Source organism: Rhagoletis zephyria, unplaced genomic scaffold (assembly GCF_001687245.7).
Source record: "Rhagoletis zephyria isolate East Lansing unplaced genomic scaffold, Rhagoletis_zephyria_1.1 Rzeph_scaffold_01227, whole genome shotgun sequence".
Taxonomy (NCBI): domain Eukaryota; kingdom Metazoa; phylum Arthropoda; class Insecta; order Diptera; family Tephritidae; genus Rhagoletis; species Rhagoletis zephyria.
Genome location: NW_016158311.1, coordinates 88,828 through 95,927, shown reverse-complemented (window position 1 = coordinate 95,927; position 7,100 = coordinate 88,828).

Here is a 7,100-nt window from a genome sequence, read left to right as displayed (position 1 = left end):
TTAAGTCATTCGGAATATTGTTCTGACGTGGAACGGTCCTTTCATTAGGGGGACTATGAAGACTCTTACGTTTTGACACATGAATGTCCTTCATAGATTGTACGGTATCTAAGCATTTAAAAGATTTAAATACATTTTCATAATGTTTAAATTTTTCGGTCAGTACCGACAACTCTCTCCCTACCTCAGAAAACCCATTTCTGGTTTGCCTAAACAACTTAAAGAGATCAACTTCGGTTGACCTGCACTTTAAGCAAGACCAGCGAAGACCTTTGCCATCATTAATAGCGTCCAGAATTCTTCCTGTCAAACCAGCACATTTTAGATGGCAAATACCATCACAGAGCCAGCACGATAAGTAGCGTTCAGATTCGCTTTTAATTTGGCAGTTATCAAGATCACACTTCATATTGAAAGATTTAATAACACTTATGTTAATAAAAAGACAAGCAAAATAAGTTTAACACAACACACACAACAATTTAGGAGCTGATGTATTTAGCTTAAAAATATATGTAGCGAACAGTTTGAGTATCACTGTATTGTGACACTTAATAAACGCAATAAGCGCAAACAGCTGTGACAAGAAAGAAATCGTCACACAAAATATGGAGCGTGCCGCGAACGACCAAGCGCGCCACTATAACCTGCGCCGCCGAGAGTGGAACCCAAAAATCGGCGAGCTGGTCCTCGCCAAAGAACACCATCTAGCCCCAAAATTTGCCCGCACCTACCAGGTACTCCGATACGTTTCCCCGGTAACCGTGGAGCTACGAAAGACCGACGACGGGAGGACAAGAACGGCGAACCTTGCCGAACTGAAAGCGTACAAGACGGCCGAAATACAACAACTTAGCAACACGGAAAAAAAAGGAGAAAACCATAAAAGGAAATTAATTAAATTTCTACTCCCAAAAAAAAAAAGGGGAAGGGAATTTAAAATAAAATAAACAAAGTTAGCAAGACCGTCGTATCAGTGGAGACCGACATTCGATCGTCAACTAGCGAACCAGTCACATGTGAATAAACGAAAGAATTTTATAAAAGGGTGAAGACCAATAAACGTCGAACATGGAAGAGTTAAGTAAAATTGAGAAGAGTGTGAAGCGCTTGCGCGAACGCGTAGCCGAGGAAAACGCGAAGCGACCGAGGACCCAGATGCTGGGCGTGGGGCCGACCATAGGCCCACGGGATGCTGCCCACGCACGCGCCGAAGCCGCCGTGATGTACGCGTCACTCACGCACGCTACTGGACAGACGCGCAGCCAGCAGCAAGCAATGGCGCCCCAGCTAGCCGCTAGGCCGCCATCCACGCGGAAACGACCCGTCCGAAACAGCGTCACCACGACAAGGTTCATCGACACCGCCAAGGGAACAAACGGTCATTCCCGCCGAAGAAGCCGACGGACCAGCGCTGAAACAGTTCCTAGAAATCGCCGAGAGGGTCCGGAAAGCCCCACATGGCATCCAGGAGGGGATCTGCACGTCCCAAGTGAGGTTCACCACGGCAAACCACCGAGTAACCATATACCGTGGGGCGCTCGTATAATACCGAAGCACCGGAAAACTTAAGTCCGCCGAAGAGGGGGGGAAGTGTGAGAACTAAATATCCACGGAATTTAGCCCACACGAACGCCACCCCCTACACCAGCAACAACGACTACAACAGCCACAACAACGACTATAGCAGCGTCATCAACACGGCCAGCCAACATAGGAGACCGTATCAACAATCCCTGGTGACACCGTCACCATAGCAACGCAACATGTAGCCACACGACTCAGCAACACGAAGAGCACCAGCTATAACAGATGTGACTTGGCAACATACCAGTCAGTCAGCACAGAGCTGTGGTCGTGAACGCATAGCTATTAGTGAGGAGCTCTTGACTTGTACACTGCTCGCAATACAAGGCTTGTAAGGTAAAGCACCGCCGCCCCACAGTCAACCGTGAGCCCGCGTGATGGCGACGCCCGTTCGCCCAACAGTAGAGCTCCGGCGGAGTAGCGCCGGCGTCGCCCCACCACCGCGTGTCAACGCGGAACTGAACCTGTGAACGCACAGCTACTAATGAAGGGCCCTTGACTTGTTAACTGTTCGCAATACAAGGCTTGGCCGTTCAGGGGTACAGTGCCGTCACACCTCAGTCCACCGCAAGCCCGCGCAACGGCGACGCCTGCCACACAGAAGGAGAGCGCCGACACAGTAACGCCGACGTCGCATAGTAGCAGAGCGCCGACGTCGCACGGAAGCAGAGCGCCGACACAGTAGCGCCGATATCGCATAGTAGCAGAGCGCCGACGCAGTCCACTAGTAGAGCGCCGACACAGTAGCGCCGACGTCGCACAGCAGCGGAACGCCGGTATAGGGGCACCGACGTCGTCCATCAGCGAAGCGCCGACAGAATTGCGTCGACGTCACCCAGAAGCAGCGCGCTGGGAATTCACCGTTAGGAATTCATACACCGTTAATCGTATTATGTTCATAAAAATTAAGTACATAGTAACACGATTTTTAGAGGATAAGAAATAATTAAATAAAGTACTATTTGTAAAGGCCCCGCAATATACATTTATTGTAACGGACCCTGGGCACGGCGTGTATACCCCAGCATAGAAAACAAAAGCATCGGGGTCTTCACCGAAAAACGCTTCGTCACAACTATTTGACAATTACATCACATGCAAATTCATGACTCAGCCGAAAATTTGAGGAGCTTATTTAGTGCTCTTAAAAAATATAACTCCTCGGAGCGAAATAGTTTTTTCATGACTTTACGAGCTCTGTTCTTTAAAACTTGCAAGTGTGTTATCACATTATTTTAATAAATAGAACACAAGAAAATATTTTTTTTTATTTTTGCCACTTCGAATTTAGTTTTGGAACTTACCCGCGATGCAAAATTATATCGTAAGATTTAATATTCACATTTTTTGATGACCTTTGTGAATATGTTAGAAATGAGCAACACGGGGTCCACCGAAACCTGTAAAGTTTTGGAAGGGGTCTACGAGAAATGTAATTTTGGGGACCTCACTTTTAACTTACGAAATAATGGAACGGGCATATATTTGTACTGAAAACAAGGATGCCTTGTACTAGTTACAAACAAAGAATATTTAGCTCAATAAATTCTTCTTGACCATTTTTTGGGCTTTTTTCATTCGTCGAACTAAAGAAATGTTTACAAATAATAACATAAAAACAAATCTGGTTTTTATTAATCCCAACCTTCAATTGCATTTCTGCTTGGGTATAATTTAAAACCAATTGTTCGTCTCTACGGGAAGGCATTGGTGTTATTGAAGAGATTAAAATAATTTCTCTCGAATGGAGAAAAACGGATATTTAAAAAAATTAAAACGACCAGTGCAGATCTACATTAAACTATACTTAATTTTTGTTGTTTTGCGAGAATATATGCAAGCAATTAAAATTAATTTTTTCGTGCTTATTTTCTTCGGCCCTAGTAATTACCTTATTTTTAGTGATTTTTGCATAAAAGACTGGGTGACTTTCAGGAAATATTTAGCCGCACTTACCATGGTGCAATGATAGATTCACATAAAAAACACAAAATAATTACTTTTATTAAGTAATTTCTTATGTCATTCGATCAACAACTTCCTGCGCTCCCTAACTGCGATGCACTTAGGCTAGCAAAACAACTAATGTTAATATCACAGCAAAATTAAAAAAGACACATTCAGGAAAATTCGGAGGGACAATATCGAGCACTAACCGCCAAAATAACGCAAGCGGCATTTTTTTCAAAATTTTCTTTTTGGGGGAGCGAGTACCGGACTAATGAATCGGAAGCTGCCTGGTAAACTCCATCAATTACCGACCCACCGTATTTCAGCGATTACTTTTACAAAGCAATGTCCTAGGTCAGTGATTCACAAAGTGGTCCAGGAAAGACCCGATGGGGTCCACGGTGACTTGAAAAAAATTTGGGGGTCCATGAGTTGTAAATGGGGGTCCACGAAAATTTATCTGGTTTCGATGTAAAGAACTAAAATGGTTGCTTGCTAGCCTCTTTATTTAACTTTAATTTTTTTGAGTGGGGTATAGTGCTCTTGACGTACTGCTGCACTTACCGTCACTTTGTGTTTTCATACGTGGAAAGCCTTAAAGGCAACGTGCAGACTAAAAAGAACCGGATGCTGGTATGACAATGAGTGGGGTGCGGCGAAAATTACTGGCGGCAGAGATTTAAGCACTTGTGTCTTTTTAATGCTACAGGATAGTCCGCCACCGTTACCTTTGTTGAAAAGATTCTATAATAATGCAAATGCATCGGGGCACGATCATCATATTAGCTGTAACAAAAAGTAAGATTGAAAGTCGACATTGAAGCATTTGGCTGTGTTTTAAAAGAGTTTGTGAAGTTCGTAAATTTTTTTTATAGTTTTTATTCCCGCTTAAACGGAATCTTATACGGGATTTTGATAAGAGTCCGTTTAAAATCCTGCTAATTGAGGTGAGTGGTTGCAAGGATTTAACTGCATATGCTTAAAAATTTTAGCTCTTGGATAAAAGATATAAATGAAATAAATGTGGTGTGAAATAAAAGATAAAGGTGGTCGAAATAAAGTTAACAGAAGTGCTGAACAATAAAATAAAATTAAATTAAATTACTTTAAATTGAAAATCAGAATAAAATAAAAATTGAATTATATGAAATTAAATTAAATTAAGCTGAATTAAATTAATATTGGCTAAAAACTGAGTTAAAGTAAAATAAATAAAGTTAAAATTAAATACATTTATGTTAGAGTAAATTCAATTAATCACAATAAAACAAGGTAATAATAATTATTAGACTTGAATTACTAAAACCAATAAATAAAATAATACCCAAGTTAACCTAATTAAAAGTGTCTGTGCTCGCGGATGCATACAAATATGTGTAAATTCCTGAGTACATACATATATACAAACATAAGCCTTCATGGCCACAATAACATGCATGCATACATGAAAATTACGTACGAATAACCAAAATTTAGTAACAACAACAACGATCAAATTGGCTAAGGGAGGTTAATTTTACAGATTATCATCTGGCAGGAAGACCCAAGGGGCCGAGACTTTGCAATTGCCGACTAATGCCCTTCTACGACCAAGCAGTACAACCACAGAAAGAACGACACAGCTGATCACCATTCCAGAGGTTGATGACCGCGAGTACATAAGGAAGATTAAAATTTATAATCCACAAAGTTGTAAGCTGAAATAAGGCGGCAAGGAGAGGGAGAAGACATACATACATACCTACATAGAGCACCGGACTTCACACGGGAAACACTTGAGCCAGCACTTCCACGCGCTCATGTCACGGCTCTCCGCGGATTGAGCAGATCCAAGAAAACGGACCAAATCACCACGCCGACCACTTGCCACCACCACTATCTTCCAAATATTTGTTCTTGTATACACTAGGTTGAAACAGTCATTCTTTTTTTCAATGAACCTAACCTAACTTTTGGCTTTTTTTATGTAATTTTTATTTTTTTTTCTTACTATTTGCCCGATGCACAAGAATTTTAGCTTGTAAACTAATTCTACCACTGGTACCTGTATGCGTTGATCCCGAATCACCTTGTAACCTTACGGCACGTAGTAAGCGAATTTACAGGAACACTATTTCTGGAGGCACATTGAGCCTCTCTCGTTTTTTTATATTCATAAATTTGTTTCCGCCCAGCTCTGGGTCCAGCTAATGGATTTTAATTAACCAGTAGTGATATATATGTCTGTTAAGTTTTTTATACCCGAGCGCACTTGTGCACAAGGGTATATTAATTTTGTTCACATAACGGTTGTTTGTAACAGCCAAAACGAATCGAGATAGATATAGACAAATGTATACATAAATGATCAGGATGAAAAAAGAAATCGATTAAGCCATGTCTGTCTGTCCGTCCGTCTGTCCGTCTGTCCGTCTGTCCGTGTACACGATAACTCGAGCAAAAATTGAGATATCTCAACGAAATTTGGTATGTAGGTTTCCCTTAATCCAAGGTAGGTTGGTATTGAAAATGGGCGAAATCGGACTTTAACCACGCCCACTTCCCATATAACGGTAATTTCCAGAAATACGAAAACTGCGATATTTTAGTAACTACTGAAGATAATTCACTCAAAATTGATATTTACAATAACTTTTAGACGAAAAATAAGAATATTATACATTTTTGGAAAATAGGCGTAGCCACGCCCACTTATGGTTACATGTGTATATCTTAGGAACCGCTGCACCAATTTCTTCCAAACTTGGCACAGTTGTTGGCCTTGGTACAGCATACAAAATCGCCGAAAATTTTTAAAATTGGACGATAACCACGCCCACATCCCATATAACGGTAATTTAGAGAAATACAAAATCTTCGATAAATCAGTAAATATTAAAGCTAATTTATTCAAAATTGATGCTTGCAACAATTCTTTAACAAGAAATACGTTTATGGTAAAATTTTGGAAAAGGGCGGGGCACCGCCCACTTATGACCACATATATGTATGTATATCGGTAACCGTTCTACCAATTTGTACCAAACTCGGTGTGGTTATTGTGCTTGCCACATAAAAGCAAAGCGTTGAAAATTATTGAAATCGGATTAAAATTACGGCCGCTTTTCATATAACGGTAAATTTCAGAAATGCTTGAAACTTCAATATTTCGAAATTGAAGGACGCTAATTTACTCAAAATTGGGGTGTATCAATCTGCGGTAGGTTTCGGAAAGGTGAAAAAACATATATTTAATATTTCGGCTCCGCCCGAACTTAGACTTTCTATCTTCTTTCTCTTTAACTTAAAGATAATGCGGTAGGCAGCTAGAAACGTGGCGATTATCACTGGCGAGTTTTAAAGTCTAATTCATTATTCCATGCCCATGCGTAGTGTACCCCAAAAAAATATTTACACTCAATCATTATCGCTAGGTGTTGGAAGTTTCTTTGCATATACTTCTAATTCTCTTTCAGCTTAACCATCTTCGGTATACAGGCGCCTACATCACATGTGAGATTGGTAAGTGCTTGAATGTAAGCTTATGTACAAAGCTACTAAAACCGATATACATATGTATGTAC